The following is a 16,266-nucleotide window of genomic DNA, read 5'->3' as shown; positions in this document are numbered from 1 at the left end:
GGGCCTGCCGGCGTGAAAATTAAATTAATTCCAAAGGTGTACAACATGTGTGTATATATATATATATATATATATATATCAAATATACCCACGTCATCCAGCCCGACGAGCGGGTGCTCCGTTGCACGGACATCAGAGCCATATATTCCCCCCCTTGCGAGCGAGGTAATGCGAGTCCACTCGTGTGCGCACCGCAACGAGCTCTGACTTTCCCATGACGCGAGCTCTTCTCTCTCTCTCTTTCTCCCGTAATCAGATCACCCCTTGCATATACGCCATCACTCGGATGCTCTCTTCACCGCTATACACTATGCTCGTACCGTTACCGGATCGCTCTCTCTCTTTTTGGCTCCCTTTCGTCCAAAGTCTCATTGTCTCGCGCATACACAGAAATGTGCACGCGTTTATTGCGTCGACGCTCTTCCCCCCCCTCCCCCTCACTGATACTGAGTTCAACACTCGCGCGAAAATCAAGGGTGCGCGGGGGATGTGCCCGCCTTTGGGAAAAATGCGTGTGTTTGTCGTCCTTCGAGGCCGACCGACTGCTCTTTTGCGACGCGCACCCGGTGCACCGAATTTATTGTTACTATAAGCTCTTGTAATTTTATTGACGATTCTTTTCTTTTCCTCAATACAATTGAAATTTCTTTTTTAGTGATTAACGATCGCCATGGTGGTTAAAACTTTTTTTTCATATTTTTCTTTTTCAACACAAATTTCCTTGAAAAAAAAAAAAAAAAAAAACAAAAACAAAATTATTTTATAATCAACCCGCAAAACAACAGTTCCCAAAACCTCGAGCTCTTGTTTTTTAATAACATATCGTACAGTTAGGTAAACACATCGGCTTTTGATTAAAAAAAAAAAAGAAAGTATCAAAAATTGTAATTATATATACCCTTTACACCGGACGGAAAAACAAGAAAATGTAACGCGCTCCAACAGCGGGGAGGAATGAACATCCCGTACAACACAAAAAAGTTGGGAACTCTAACGTATAATTGTATACATACGCGTATGTAATTCGCGATGATACGCGTCGAGCGCAACGCGATACACACACACAACCCCCATCGAAACGGTCACGTATATACATATATACACGATGATAGTAAAAGACACTGCGGAGCGGCTAACATTGGGAGGGGAACTCCCCTGGCTAACTCTCGCGTCATCTCTCCACTCGTCTAATCCACAATTACGTGCCAGCGACACGCGCGCCCGCGAAGGGGAGAAAGATTTTCGCTCTCATATATGTATATACCACAGTACGCAGTGCACGGAACACATGAGAAAAAGAGGGGGGGGATCATACATTATATTGTACTTATGGTTGCGCGCGGGGAGGGGGTGGTGGCTTCGCTCGACGGGCTGCAGCTACACGATAAGAATGAGAGCACACCAGCTCTCATTTTCATTACGTTCTTCCTTCCCTGCGACCGTACGCGCATCGGCAAGTCTAATCGCATCACAGCCGCGAGAGAGAGACCGGAGATTGGGAGGGGGCACCTTGGTGAAAATAATTTCTCGCTTCGACGGTGATAAAACAGCGCGGTGAGCTAGAGATCGGCACGGACCGGCAACATCAATGCGCTCCCAGATTTATTAGACCCCCAATTCTCTCTTGCCGCGGGCCACACATCCTGTACTTTTCACCCGGCGGTCACGCGAGCTTTTATCTTGGAAATTCACACGCGCCCCCATCTATGCGAGCTTTTCCAAAAAAAAAGAGAAAGGCACGCCGACCCGAGGAGCTTCCGGTGAATCAACAAATACGATTGTCGCTCAACGCGGAGGCTATAATATACTTGTTTCCTTTTGAAGAGAACCAGATGTACGTATGTACATTGCTCCTTGATTTATCGACGCGGGTGGACCTCCTTTGCGTATACCTTGTACACACGCGAGATGGAATTTAATGGGCTCATTTAACGATTGTTCTCCACGATGATTCTCGAAACGCAATCAGCTCGAAGCTGGTCTAGGATGGTTGGAGCGTGGAAAGAAGGAAGGAAGAGCAGGTCGATCCGCGTAGGGAGCAAGTTTATCGGGGGGGAAAAAAAAGAGTCAGCGCGAGTCCGTCGAACCGATCTGGAGAGCCGATCGGCGCGAACCCGTTACGTGTGCCGAGCGCAAAACACCTCTGCAGAGAGCGACCGGAAGTCCTTGGTTAATGACGATGGCGATGACGACGGTGAGACGCTCGCGGCCGAGCAGCAACCCGTTCAAGGCCGCGCAGGGCACCTACACGCCTTTATCCCTCTGCTCGGGCAGGTGTAAAAGACCGGGAGCACTGATCGAGCCCTTCTGTATATACGCTTTATCGAGATAAATCGGTATATAGGTGTATGTATATTAATGCCAATGCCTGTTGATTAATTTTATTATTTATATCCACTGGGGAGAAGAAGAAAAAGGAACAGAGGCGTCGAACACTGTAGGTATAATTGGATCTATATCTGCGTATTGGTATGTATATTATTTTTAGCGACGATCAGCTAATTAAATTCATACACGCCGATCGTTAACTCCTACAGCCGCGTCGATAGCCTCTTTTCGCGTATAGCTATGGTGGGTTTTGTTATTAGCCCCGAGGTTTATTGTTGCACAATCCACGGGAGCGTAAAACAACTCCCTACCGTTAATTCGACCGATGGATCGGTCCGAGTCGAGGCGCGACGGACAACTTTCGAGCCTAACGGTCGATAACGTGACGAAAGGAGCTCGGGGGCAATTAAAAAAACGCGAGTCGTCCAGTCGTCGATCCCATCTCAACGGAGCGCGAAATCGGTTAGCATCGCCACCTCCCCCCCCCCCACTCGGTGCATAACTGTAAAACACATCGGGAGATAAGAAATCGGATGCAGCGGGGATTAACCGTAAGCGATCGGTAATCGCGAGCGAAAGAGACCAAGAGTAGCCGGGACACTTTTTTTCTCTCTGTAGCTTTTTGCTAACCCCGACTAATTTATTTATTTATTTGTCTATGTATACCAGAGGAAGGGGAAATAGTTTCACTGTTGCGTCATTTATTACCTCGGCGATCTATGAAATGCATACATACACACGCTTGGGCTTGATATCGGGAAAAGAGAGATGGATTACGGGGGCTAGGGTGGAGAAAGAAAAACTGTACTGTCCCGAGTAGGGTGTATATACCCAAAACGGGGAGTACACGCTGTGTCGGGGAGCGTTAAATCCTGATGTAGATGAGCCTCCACTGGTCTCGGCTTTTATCTGTTGGCTGAATCGGCGCGCACCCTTGATTTTTCGTAACTCCAAAGGGTCGCGCTTACACGCGGAGAAATGTTATACCAAGGCTGCTCTTTTGTTTCTTGTGATTTCGTTTTAACCGCGAAACGCGCGAATATAATCCCAATGCGAGTCTCGAGAGGTGTCACGGAGAAACACGCGTTTGCGCCAGCTAAGCGCTCTGGAACTTGTTCCCACGGCCAAACCGATCCCTTGGACACGAAAAAAAAATCTGCGGCGCGTATTCACGTGTGAAAAAAAAAGAGGCGTCGAAGGGGAGCCATCAGCGCGTTGTGCCGCACGCACGGGGACCGAGGTCGATTTCACGACTGTTGCATCATGTCTTTCTTTCTTTTGTCCCCGATTTGACGCTTGCTTTTGGTCTAATATGTGGGGTGATCATCTTTGGTGCAAATACCGATTTTCATGTCTAAAATTAAAATTGAGAATGTATATGTAGAAGAAAAAGTAAATGTGGGAAGCGACCGTGTCGGGAATTGCACTCGCGCTCGCGGCATTTTCAATATTATACGGCGCAGCTTCCCGTTGGATATGACATGTAATATTTAATAAGCCCTCGTTACGTTGCGTTTCGCGAGCTCGCGACGTGCGCAAAGTTTCTTGCGCGTTTGGCTCCTGAACGTCGTAACAACAAAAGGTCGGATTAATAAAGCCAGGTAGGTATTTTCATGAAAAAGGCCTTTTTGGGGTAATAATGCGGATGTCAAAAACAGTGGAGCTATGAAAAAAAAAAAAAAAAAAAAAAAAATACTCGTGTGCACAGCTCAGCGGAAAACAAGACACGGGTCACATATTCGATGACTATTTAATCCCACTAACAGCAAAAATTTCCGATTCCAAAAGAGCGTAAGAAGGAGAAAAAGGAGCGTATAGGAGGGCACATAACTCTCCCTTAAACGCGACGTTTCCGCAGGCGTCGGTAACAATTGGCGGGGGTTGTGCTGCTGCAGCGTGTCACCCGCGAGAATTCGATTCACGAATCCAATTTACGTGCAAGCGAGCGGGGAACGGGGGCAGATAACTCGAAAATCGAATTGTTTCCGCGAGGGACGTCTCTCTCTCTCTCTGTGTCCATCATACACGCGACGATATGGTGCTCTTTTTTCAACGCATCCGTGTAAGGAACCTACACCTACTCGTATACATAGGTATATGTACATGCAAGGACGATCGATCGTAATTGACGGCTATCCGTGGCTTTTCCGTCTTCTCTTGTGCTTTTATTCCTATTTTCGATACTACTCGGAGAGAGACGCAGCTCTTTTGCCCTGTTTTTGTCTACCCTTAAATGCATGTATTTATGTGGTGTGTACGTGGGTATTGCGTCATTTACGTAACTTTTCAATTGCCACTGACCGGATGTGATTGCTTCATCGTCTATTTGGTGATGAGTAGAGTGCACTTTTTCCACAGCTGTACATCGAAGAATCTTTACTTTGAGAAAAAAAAAAAGAAAAAAAAAAACTACGAGAAGGAAAATGGTTTTGTATTTTTGTGCAAAAATCACGTATAGAAATGAATCGTGAAAAAATTATTTTGTTACTATGTATACTCACGTTTTTTTTTATAAAATCCACCTTGATTAACTACGTTTTTTTTGTAAATTATTACCCCTTTTGGCGATGTTATTTTGCTCTGTTATTCCAAACTAATTATACGTTACCACGGTCGCCCATTACACTTTCATCGCGTTTTCTCAATCGATGCAGCACAATTTACACCATAAAACACACAACTGCCGTAATTGAAAATTCAACGGGGACCCCCTCGAATCCGAAATTTGAAAGTTAATAATAATGCACATCGCGATCGATCGCCGATTAAACGGAGGACATTAATGCGTTACACGAAAACGTAAAACCTCGATCTAAATGCCATCGCTCGAGAATGGACGGAGAAAAAAAAAAAAAAAAAATGACAGAGAGCGCGATCCAGCAAAAATACATTTAGCCCGTAATGAAGGGAAGCAAAAGAAAGGGAGGACGGGATGAAATCGCTAATGCATTTAATGGAAAAGTAACGAGCTTTCGAGAAAATCCGCGACAGTCCCGTCCATTAGCGCCCGCCCGCGCCATTATTACCATTTTACTGCGCATAGGCCAATATTACGTATATATATATACCTGTTATCAATCCCGCGCAACAACGATGGACGAAAATTTTCTTTTCCCCCTTCGCAGTAAAATCAACTAAGCAGAGGTAGTTTTGTACGGGTGGTACAACGCATGGTAAGTATATATATACACGTGCGTGGATGCAAGTCGAAAGTTTCGAGTCCTCGGCAGTGTGTAAGTATATATCGCTCGAATGGGTGAGAATCGAGGGGAGCCGACGGCGATGACGCGGCTAAAGCCCCACGTATATACGCGTGTGCGAAATCTTCGGAGTCAGCGACTGTAATGTACGGCGACGGAAGTGGCTTGCACGTAATGCGCGTCATTGTGCGTTTTAGGAGTACACCGCATTGAGGTGCCGTCTTGCGTGATTGATGGAACGATCGACTCTCTCATCTCTTGGTGACGCTATTATATTATATATAATACTTACTTTTTCTATGTATATGTATATCGTATTAATTATTATTATTATTTCGTTGAAATTCTTGAGTATATAGTAAGTATCAGCGGTTAGCTTGGCTGGAAAATGTAAATTAAGCGTTAACGATTAATTTATCTATTGGCACACTTTTCCACGATGTACCTTCATTAATTTTGTTAGATAATTTTAGAAAAAATCCCTTGCGGCTAATCCGCTAAGGAAAAAATACCACTAGTGCCAATACCATACAGGATCGAGTGGCCATACTGACAACTCGCGAGCGCATGGCACTCGGGACGAAAGCCCGTACGATACACACGACATAATATGTGGCTCTCATCACGGCCAGGAGTATTACCAGCTGAAAGGGAGAGCCGGTCGTCGCAATTATGGGCCTTCCTAATTACGGCTCCCTCTCTCTCTCTGTCTTTCGTGTCGTCGTCTTGGGTCTCTCTCTCTCTCTCGGCACCATACATGTACACCTGGGCTTAATTAATTCGAGCGTATATACCGGCGCTGGATCTACATCTATACCCTGTAGGTGATGTTGCAGGCCACACGGTGTAGCACCGATAATTGCTACGAGAGCGCGCCAAGGCCTTATTTTTCTCCCTTTCGCGACTTTCGCTAATGCCAAATGGCAATCAAGAGCATATTTATATAGATGGAAATCGCTCCTGCACAAGTATAATAGTCAATCGAATCGCTCGGGAGTAAACAAATCGTTGCCATCTATGTATACGTGTTACACAGGGATGGTCGACCCCCTGCGCCGCGCGCGCGTTCAATAATACATCACAATGGGCCAGAGCCTGCACCGGCCCTTGTGCTCGTGTGTATATGATAATACTACGTCCATTACACCTAATTGCAATTGACGCGCGTGTGCGCCAACTCTCTCTCTCTCTCCTGAAGATTTGGACCCTTGGCTTTTTTGCTCGTTGGCGACTGACTCGCCGAGTCAAACAATCGGATCGAAGTCGAGCCAATTAACTCGAGCGTGCGCCGATAAACTCAATATACCCGCTGCCCCTATGTACAAGGACCTGAAATTAAATGTTTCGTGCGCCGCTTGATCCGACATTCAAAGCTGTCGTGCCCTATTACATTGTATACATACTTTTGACCGTTTCTCCTGGCTACGTTGAATTTAATTAAGACTTGGGGCATCGTTCTTTTTTCTCGCTGTCCATTATTTTTGTTTCAATTCATTAGTACACATTAACGCGAGCGATGCCTCGGAGGAGCCGAGTTGGGCGTCGCGGCGCACATGCATCATAATATCAGACGGTAACTTTTATACCCCCTCCCCCCCCTCGCCAAAGTTAATTAGCTAATTAGTAATTTTAATCGGATGACGCATGCGCATCTTGGGAGATACAAGCAAACCCTCTTAGCGGACAATGGCAAAGCCGGCCTCTCTCTCGCAGGCACTCCTCCTCCTCGTGCTATAAAGTGAGAAGTGCTCTGGCACAGTTTCCGCCCTGCAGACTCCAAAGTATACGTATACACATGGGCAAAGACGTGCGTGGATGTAAGTATTATATACTCGTGTATAAGGGATGCGACTCGTTGTTATACCCGGGAAACTTGATTTAGCGAAAAACTCCCGGGGACCTCGCAGCTCTCGCTCATTGGTGTTGTGGCTTAAAACTCAAATGAAAAACCAAAAAAAAAAAAGAAAGGAAAAACCATCGATTTTGATTTAACTCGTGGGGGCGTCCCTGTGTACATCCAAGAGAGAAGTTAATATAAGCGTAGCCGACGGGGGTAAAATTAATGCATCGTCGAAATAAGTGTCTCGCCCCGGCGAGTGCGAGACGGAGCGAGTAGCTGAAAAGCAAGTTACGAGCCGTGAGAGAGGGAGGAAGGGGTGGTGGGATGAAAATGGGCAACGAGAGGGAGCCGAGAGGAGGACGTCAGGAGTTGAGAAGTGCTTTCTCGTGTTCCTTAACGCGAGGCCCCGCCGTATACATATACCGCATCTCGGGCCACTCTCGCGCGTCTCGCTGGCGAATAATCGGGGGGGGGGGGGAAGAAACGGAGTGCCGTGCAGTCCATCGCCGAAAAACGAAAAATCGGCGGGGCGGGCGCGAAAAAAAAAAACGGCCCGGACGTTGTTTGATTCCTCGGAGGGCGGCCGGTTAAGTGACACTAACGTATTGGAGCGTCGCGACCATATCGATGCGTCTTCGTTACGCGCGAGAACGGACGCCTCTTTCTTCCTTTCCTTCTCCATGGGCTATGGCACCTTTGTGTTTCGTTGATTAAATTACTTATTCCACCACGCCACGGGATGTGTGAACTTTTATTCGTTCCGGTCGCGGTGAGTGTCCGACTCTTCGTTTAAATCCGAGGGCTTCGAGAAAAAAAGGGCAATTTCGGGTAATTTGATCGATTTCACCCGGCTCTGCGAAGAACCACGCCCGATTTTGGAATGTGGATATACTTTTAATCAACGGCTCCTTTGTTTTTTATTTTATTTATTTCTTACCCTTGATTTGGCTGTTTGTCAAAGTGACAGGCATTTGTTTTACTTGGAGCTACGATTTGTTCGAGTGAGCGAATTTTCAGCAAACTTGTCAACGAATTCAATTGGCCTTTTATTGTGAGCCATTCGAAATAACGAAATAATCATCGATTTAGTTTCTATAGAGTAAACAGTTAATTTTGAAAAGAAAGAAAAAAAAGTGTATTGCATTGTAAGTAAAATTTATGATAATTGTGCATACACTAGCAGTAAAGTTTCAACCTTTACTGAAAATAAGACGAATGCAGTATAGAGCCCCATGAAAGAAGAGTAATAGTATAGCAAAAACAGTGCCTCTTTGCGAGCGTGCGGGCAAATAAACCCACCTAATCTCGCGACAATCGCAAGCTCGACACTCCACGCTCAAAAGCTCGAGAGCAAAAAAAGAGCGGGGGAGTAGAGACAAATAGCCCTCGAGAAAGAAGGAGCCCCTCAAGGCTGCGCAATCGACGCGCCGGCTCGATTTTCCACGGACGGGAATAAGCCGCCTATAGGTATAGCTAGAGGGGAGGAGAGAGAGAAAAAGCTCGGTTTTAAAACAAACTCCTCTTCCCTCGCTTATGCATACATATAGTTACATGAGCGCAACAAGTAAGTATTTTATACCTAACCACAGCGTCGTGCCCGCATATTATTATATTATCACGACCTCGAGTGGGTTGTACCTATACTTACGTTTTTTTTTTTTTATATATTAGAGGTATTCTGCATCAAATTGATTCATACATAGACGAAAACGAAATAAAGGCCGAGCAGCTGTATGATTCATGATTAGAAAAAAAAAAAAAAAAAGCTTTGGAGATTAAAGGCAGCGTATACGTTGGCAATCAGTGCGCGTTCATCCTCTTGGACAAACAGAGTGGTCGGGTCCGCACAAGCTCCTGTAGGTGTGTATACGCATGTGTGCGTGTGATCCGAGGGGGCTGGTGGGCACACCAACTAATTGCGCGCTTAGAATTTTCACTCGAGCCCGCATGTATAGTGTATGTAGATGTGTGTATAGCTCGTTTCTTCCCCTATATACGCAGCGACCCGCATTTGTTATGTACAGTCCACAACAGCCGTGTACCTCGAGGAACGATCTTTGTCGAATCGAGCCGTGTAAAAACAGTGATAGTTGGAAAAGTGCGAGCATCAGAGAAACCAATCGAATCATCGTAACCCGTTTAGTTCCACTATCAGGGGGCTCCTTGTTGTTGTACTTAATTTATTCTTTTGTGTTGCCAAGTTGCACAACCAGATGTACAGTCCACGATGATTATGCACTGGAAGTAATTGGGATCACTAGATCTTTCCCCCTACCCCCCTGTCCTCCCAACTGAAATACTACATGCATGGGAATAAATCAATTTTTCGACACTGTTTGCGAATTGGATATGGTCACCGAGACCTCGTCGCGCGATCCATACGTAATTCGTTAGAAATTCTCCCACCCTCGTGATCGTGTGTATTATATACATGTATAGGGTAATAAGGAATTGCGCGAAAAAAGAGATACATGGAAAATAAGAGGAGCAGAGAGGCCAAGGAGCGAAGGGAGGGGGAAGAACAACAAAAAAACCAGTCCCCGGTAACGAGCTCATTAATATGTCCGAGTCGATTCGTCGCGATTAATTGGAAGACTCGCCGTGTATAAATGTATATATATGGTGTATGAGACACGTGTAGGTGTACTGCTGAATAGGGCGAATTTAGGGGGTTGGCAAAGGTATGTTGTATAGTAACGACTCTTTTTTTTTTTTTTTTTTTTTTCCGTACATCTATACACGTGTGCGACACACGAGGAAACGAGAAGCAAAATGTTGAGGGCCCGCGGATCGAGTTTAACCAGGGGCAGCTTTAATTGGTCGAGTTCGCGGTACTTTTTGACTCGACGACGAAGGCTCCCGTATATGTTAATTGAGGCAATTATTACCTACCACGAACTAATCGATCTGGTTTTTTTTTTTCCCCGAGTCGAGGTGCTTCGTTGCCTCGATTAAATTCGATCCATGCATACAGTTGAAAGGACGAATTTTTTTTTTTTTTTTTTTTTTCTCGTACCAGGCGAGTTCTGGTGCACAAAAAAACACTTTTGTTTCCACGAATCGCAAAATGTCTCATTCCAGCACTGTGAGAAACATATTTGATGCCCCAACTCTTGACCAAAGGCAACTTTACACCCACGAGAGTTGTCGAAAACTATATGATTTTTTTTCAATCGTATAAAATTTCGTTTGATATTTCGTGATGATCGAATAAAAATTTCAACCAAAAAAAAAAGCATCCAACTAAACGCACAAGTAGAGTAACGTAAATTAAGGCACACGCCACACACGAAAATGAAGCATATGGGCCGAACGGTAAAATCCACAACACGAACTTGCCATTTGTTCCGTACACCCATACCCGGTCTGACGTGCGGTTAAATAAACATTTAAATTCTGTTTCTCTCGGCTCAAACACACGAGTATAACGAGCAAACAGACAATCAGACACAAGGGGGGGGGGGACGCAGCCGTGCGTATATATGCAGTACCGAATTAAGTGCGCCATCGATTGGACGCTGGATTTCTTTTCTCTGGACGCAGCAACACAATGCTTGTCTATATAGCCAAGTTAGCTGTTGGTAATGGGTGGATCTCCTTGTCGGCCCAACGCCGTCGGCGACACAGCGGTTTATCCCGTATTATACACATGATGGTTAACAATGTTTGCTCCGAGTCCGATTCGTTTGCGGTTCGCTTGAGGGTCGGATTTGGGTTTTGTAGGTCTACACGGTGTATCGTGGCTCGAGTACTACAAACTCTGTTTGCTACGAGTATATTATGTATACGAATTTTCATCAGAAAAGATAAATATGTGTGCTCAGGTAGCGCGGTTCGTGCGGAAAAATTAAGATGCTGATTGTCATCTGTATAGGATGTTTGCTTCGAGAAGAAAAAAATGGTCAATTTAGCTCCACTTGACTCAGCGATATAATATATGTATACAAGATGCCATGTACTCATACGAATGGTACAATTTTCTTTTGTTCATGAACCACGAGGGCTCAACCAGATTGGCTTAGATTTTGGTTCCCCCTAGCTTTTCTTATTCCAGATAATAGCAATCCGTCATTTTTAAGCCAAAACGCTAGCCTTTTTATCGAAAATTGATTACTATTTTTTTGAGACGTTCAATTGAGTTTCGAAATCAAAAAACATTGTTGAACGAAACTTTGATTTTTCTATACCGAAGCCAAGATTCTTTTTTCATCTCAATTACCTACTGGCAGGATATACATATATTATTATATCCAGAGTGAAAATAATAGAAAATCAAGTGCAACTGTTTATCTCCCCTTTTGAAACTAATATTGCGACTGGCACTTTGTTAGTGGCGAAAAAAATAGAGTGTGACCTCTCAATCAAACGCCGAGCCAAATGTCGCAAATAAAAAGCCTTTCAAATTTGCCGATCTTTATTACTTTCCCTACACCTACCACGTTTATTTTTTCAATACTACCTGGTTTTTTGCCTTTCCGGATATTTCCACACGGTACGTGCAAATCTATTTTCAAATATATATTTATTCGAGAATTCGTAGGATTACAAAAAGCAAAATGAAAAAAGAGGAAACTATAATAAAAATAAAGTTGGTACAAATAATCATTTTTTATTGGAAATATTTTGAAAGGGCCTATAGGATTTGGCGTGTCGAAACAGCTTTTACTAAAATATTTGGCTTAAATGATTGCTTCCTCGAAATCCGTCCGTTATTCGAGAGATCGAAACTTCAGGGATCGATCGATCTGACAAAAGTGACGCAAAAGAGACCAGTACGTCGATTTGAACGTATTTCCGATTCAAATAAAAACATTTCCCATTGCGAATTGATTGAATTTTCACCAATTAGTAATTTCGAGACAGTTGAAAAAATGAGGTTTGAAAAAAAAAAAATTAATTTCTCTCGCATTTGAAAAATATTAATTTGACGCTATACGAAAATTGATGAAACGAAGGCACCCTATTACACCCACTTCTCCGATTTTCTTTCCCGTGAATTTGTTCGTACACTGAAAATCCTCGTTTCCAGGGCTGTAGTCGAACGGTCATCATCGGCATCGGTGTCAACAGCGCGAAATTACCCGCAGAATCACAAAGCGTTCGCTTTACCCTTTCTTTATCCCCTACATACCCACACTGTAATAGAATATATACCATGCAACACAAATAACTGCAGAACACGTATATATTAGTAGTGTACGTGTAGCAGAGAGACAACAGACAATTGCTGGATGGGGGGGGGTGGGATGGTGCGCGCGGCCACCGTACCGATTAACTAATTGCGATTTTCAATTTGACGCTCGGCTGGTCGCGCGGAATGCTCCGGGTACAACAGCCGTGTATGTATATATATACGGGACGCCTTCGTCAACGGCAAATTGATATTTTTATTCATTACTCGGTCGCTGGATTCCATTTGCATACATTCGCGGAACTTTTTATTTCCCACCTTCTTTCCTTTTTTTGTTCAATCAGATAAGAGCTCGCGGAACGAGATTTCCCGAGCGATGTGCTCCCTGGAAATCATTTTTTATCCTTCTGTCCGACGATTTTTTGCTTATACATGTCTTGGACCCGTTTGATTGGGTGGCATTTATAAGTAGTTTAAATTGTTTTTAACGCTTCAACGTAAAAAAACAATTTTTTTTTTTTTTTCTTCAAGATTAAAATTATACTTTTATCGACCATAAAATTTAATATAGGTGTCACATCCAGGGATTTTCACTATTAATTTGAGTTCATGAAAATAAAAAATTTTCCCTAACGAGCAGTTCACTGTATTAACCATTTTTTAATATTTTTTTTTACGTACACTTTTTCTAGTTGACCGTGTAATTTTTTTCAAATACACATCCAAAGGGTCCAACAATCCAGTAAAAACGGGAAAATTGGAAGAAAAAAATGTTAAACGGTGCGAGTTGGAGAAAAGCACGCGAAAGGATCAAAAGATGGTGGTCGCGTAAAGAGGAGGAGGGTCGCAAATCAGGTGAGCTCTACAAATATACGAGCGCAAGCACAAAAGGACGAAAAAGACCTGCATATGGAGTGCGAAACGAGAGAGACGTACCAGATGCATATATAGGTACGTCTGTGTCGTCCGTGTAATGGACAGCGGTCAATTGTACCATCCGGCCGGTGGTGGGCGCGACTACGTGACGCGGCTGAAATTGAAGTTTTTGTTCCCAATATCAATTCCCCGGGCGCGAGCGCGTCCAATTAAAAGCACCGACCGCGTCCTCCGGCAGCTCCTTCCATTCGCCACCCTTTGCTCTCGGATCCGCGCAAATATTGCACGTCCCCCATTTTGAGCGTTATTACGCTCGATTTAACGAGAAACGAGTGGATCCCCAGTTTTTTTCTTTTCTTCTTTTTTTTAACGCTAGCTCCGACTCCGTGTCCGCGTGGTCATCGTTCTCCCCCGCGTTTTTTGGCCACTCGAGCGCCAATTTTATTATAACTGTGCATATATCGCCACCCGTGCGGTGGGGTGGATAATTTTTTTTTATTTCATTATACCATCACCTACTTGTAAGGCAGTACTTGGCCACATTTTTTAACAGAAAAAAATGGCGCCAAGGTTTTTTTAGAGGGTACAGTTGGAAAAAGCTTCAGGCAAAAGAGTGCGGCATATCAAAATTGTATATACTTACAGTTGGAAAAAAAAAAAAAAAAAAAAAAAAAAAATACAATTTACAGTAAAAAGGTGTCGAAAAAGTTGATAGCGTTAATAAAAAATAGGACTGTATCTAAATTCAATTGAATAAGCATAAAACTCGTCTCCCTCGCCTGGCGCTCGTTGGGAAAAGCTGCAGAACCCGAGTCCCATTACCGGGAGGAAATACCCTATACGTATATATACGTACACTTTTTTCTCTTTCGGGGGAGGGGGGGGGGGGTGGGTAATTTTCGGCGAGCAGTGAGTTAAGCACCGCGCACAGCTGTATAGGTATATTGCCTATCAAGCGTTAGTTAGGAAGGTCATGGAAAGACACTCGGTCGAGCGCGAAATAAGAAAAGTCGAGGCTACCGCCGCTGTGTATGTATATTTGTGCCAAATAAAGACTTACTTACTTATATGGTATGTGTATGGGGGAGAGGGACGGAAATGGATCCAACTTTGCCACCCGCTTTCGATTTCCCCTTCCGTCCCTTGCCTAATTCCGCTCTTTCTTTTTTTTTTCTCTCACCATCACGACTGTGTACTGAAATGAAACCATTTTGTAAATTATTTATTGGTTTTAGAAATCGTACATGATTCGTCCTGTTTTTGAATTTCAAATTTATTTCTGTGCGCTGTAAAAAATTATACCTCACGGGCATTTCCATTCACAATAGTTTATATACATTTATATAATTATATTAGCCGACAGACGTAAAATCATTAAAATTAAATCAACCACCGCGCATTATTCGTTCGGCTCTTACTTGTGTGAGAATTAAGCAAGCATAATTTCGTGTAAGTAATAAAATAATATGTGTTCTGTTGAATGCGACAAAAAAGGATTGATTTTTTTTTCTTTTCTTCGATCCGATATCTATATGATTAACGAAAATCCAAACAGAAGAAAAGAAAACAGCGAGAAAGTGCGAAAAAAAAAAAAGAAAGTCGGATGCTCTCTCGCGGCGGCGCCTCTAACGAAAATGACTTCCTGCATGGAGTCCTCCGCGAAGCAGCGAGCGAGAGATGAATAGGTAAGTAGACGAGGCAAGTAAAGAGAGAGGGAGAGAGGGATCAAGGAAAAGGCAAGCGGAAAAAGGGAAAACTGTCGAGGGGGTGTGGCACGCGCGCCTCGCGATTGCGTCCAAGTGGCCTCTCTCGCCTGAATGAAGGAGAAAAAGAAGGGGGGGGGGAAGAGACCAAAGAGAGACAGATAGAAGAAAGCAGCGACTCGGAGCGCGTCAAGACGCCCGAGACAGTTGTATATAAGGATAAAGCCGCTCGTGCTGAGTGCTTTTATTTGTCGCGAGCTTTCTCGCCGCCCCTTGGCAAGCTACTCTCTGCCACCGCGCTCGGGCTGCGTGCCATTATTTCAAATCGATTCACTTTTGTTTGTTGACGCCATTAGGACCAGGAGAGCGATTCTCGCTCTTACTTCCCACCCCCCGCCCCCATTCTTACGTATACATACCTATACTACAGGTAGGGGCTGACAACTTTTCGTACATCTACGGAATTCCCGTAGCCGACCTTGTTTTCGATGTTTTTTTTTGGGGTAGAGGACATGTAGTCGAGGTATGGGCGCTTGGTTTTTTGATTTTAAAAATAAGGCTTATAGCCATGAAAAAAGTGTACGTGTCGTTACAGAATAAGTAGTCATTTTTGTCACAATAGCACTATATCGCCACTAGCCCCGGTTGGATATGGCACTTGTGTGGCAAACACTATTGTCTCTCAAGTTGAAATTCGCATTTATGCTGGGAAATACGATTTTTCAAGCTCTGGGCAGCTTAGAACTCGATAAAAAAAAAAAGTCAGTGGATACCTATCTACGACTTCTACTCAATGATTTTGGCCACTTTTATAACACCCACCATTTATTGTAGATGTTTTTCGGGATTGGTGCAATGTATCTAATTAAAAAATTAAAAAAGGTACATTACGTTTTGTAGGAATGATAAAAATAAATTACATTCCTGTACATGGATATGCTCTTTTTCTCAAAATCAACCTACTGTCGCATTATTTTTTATTTACTTATTTGTTTATTTTTCATATCAAAGTTCCTCGGAATAGCTGGACGAAACATCAATAGGTATGTAGACTCGAAATCGAAAACGTGAAGATACGACACCAACATTTTTCGATTAAAGGAAATGTAAAAAAAAAAAAAAAAAAAAAATGGTACAGAAAACGTGGATGACAAATGTTAGTATTGAAAAACAAAATTACTGATTCGA

Source organism: Copidosoma floridanum, unplaced genomic scaffold, assembly GCF_036245765.1.
Source record: "Copidosoma floridanum isolate Cflo_tuat_1 unplaced genomic scaffold, Cflo_Japanese_pri ptg000007l, whole genome shotgun sequence".
NCBI classification, from domain to species: Eukaryota; Metazoa; Arthropoda; class Insecta; order Hymenoptera; family Encyrtidae; genus Copidosoma; species Copidosoma floridanum.
Note: the sequence above shows the minus strand (reverse complement) of the source record.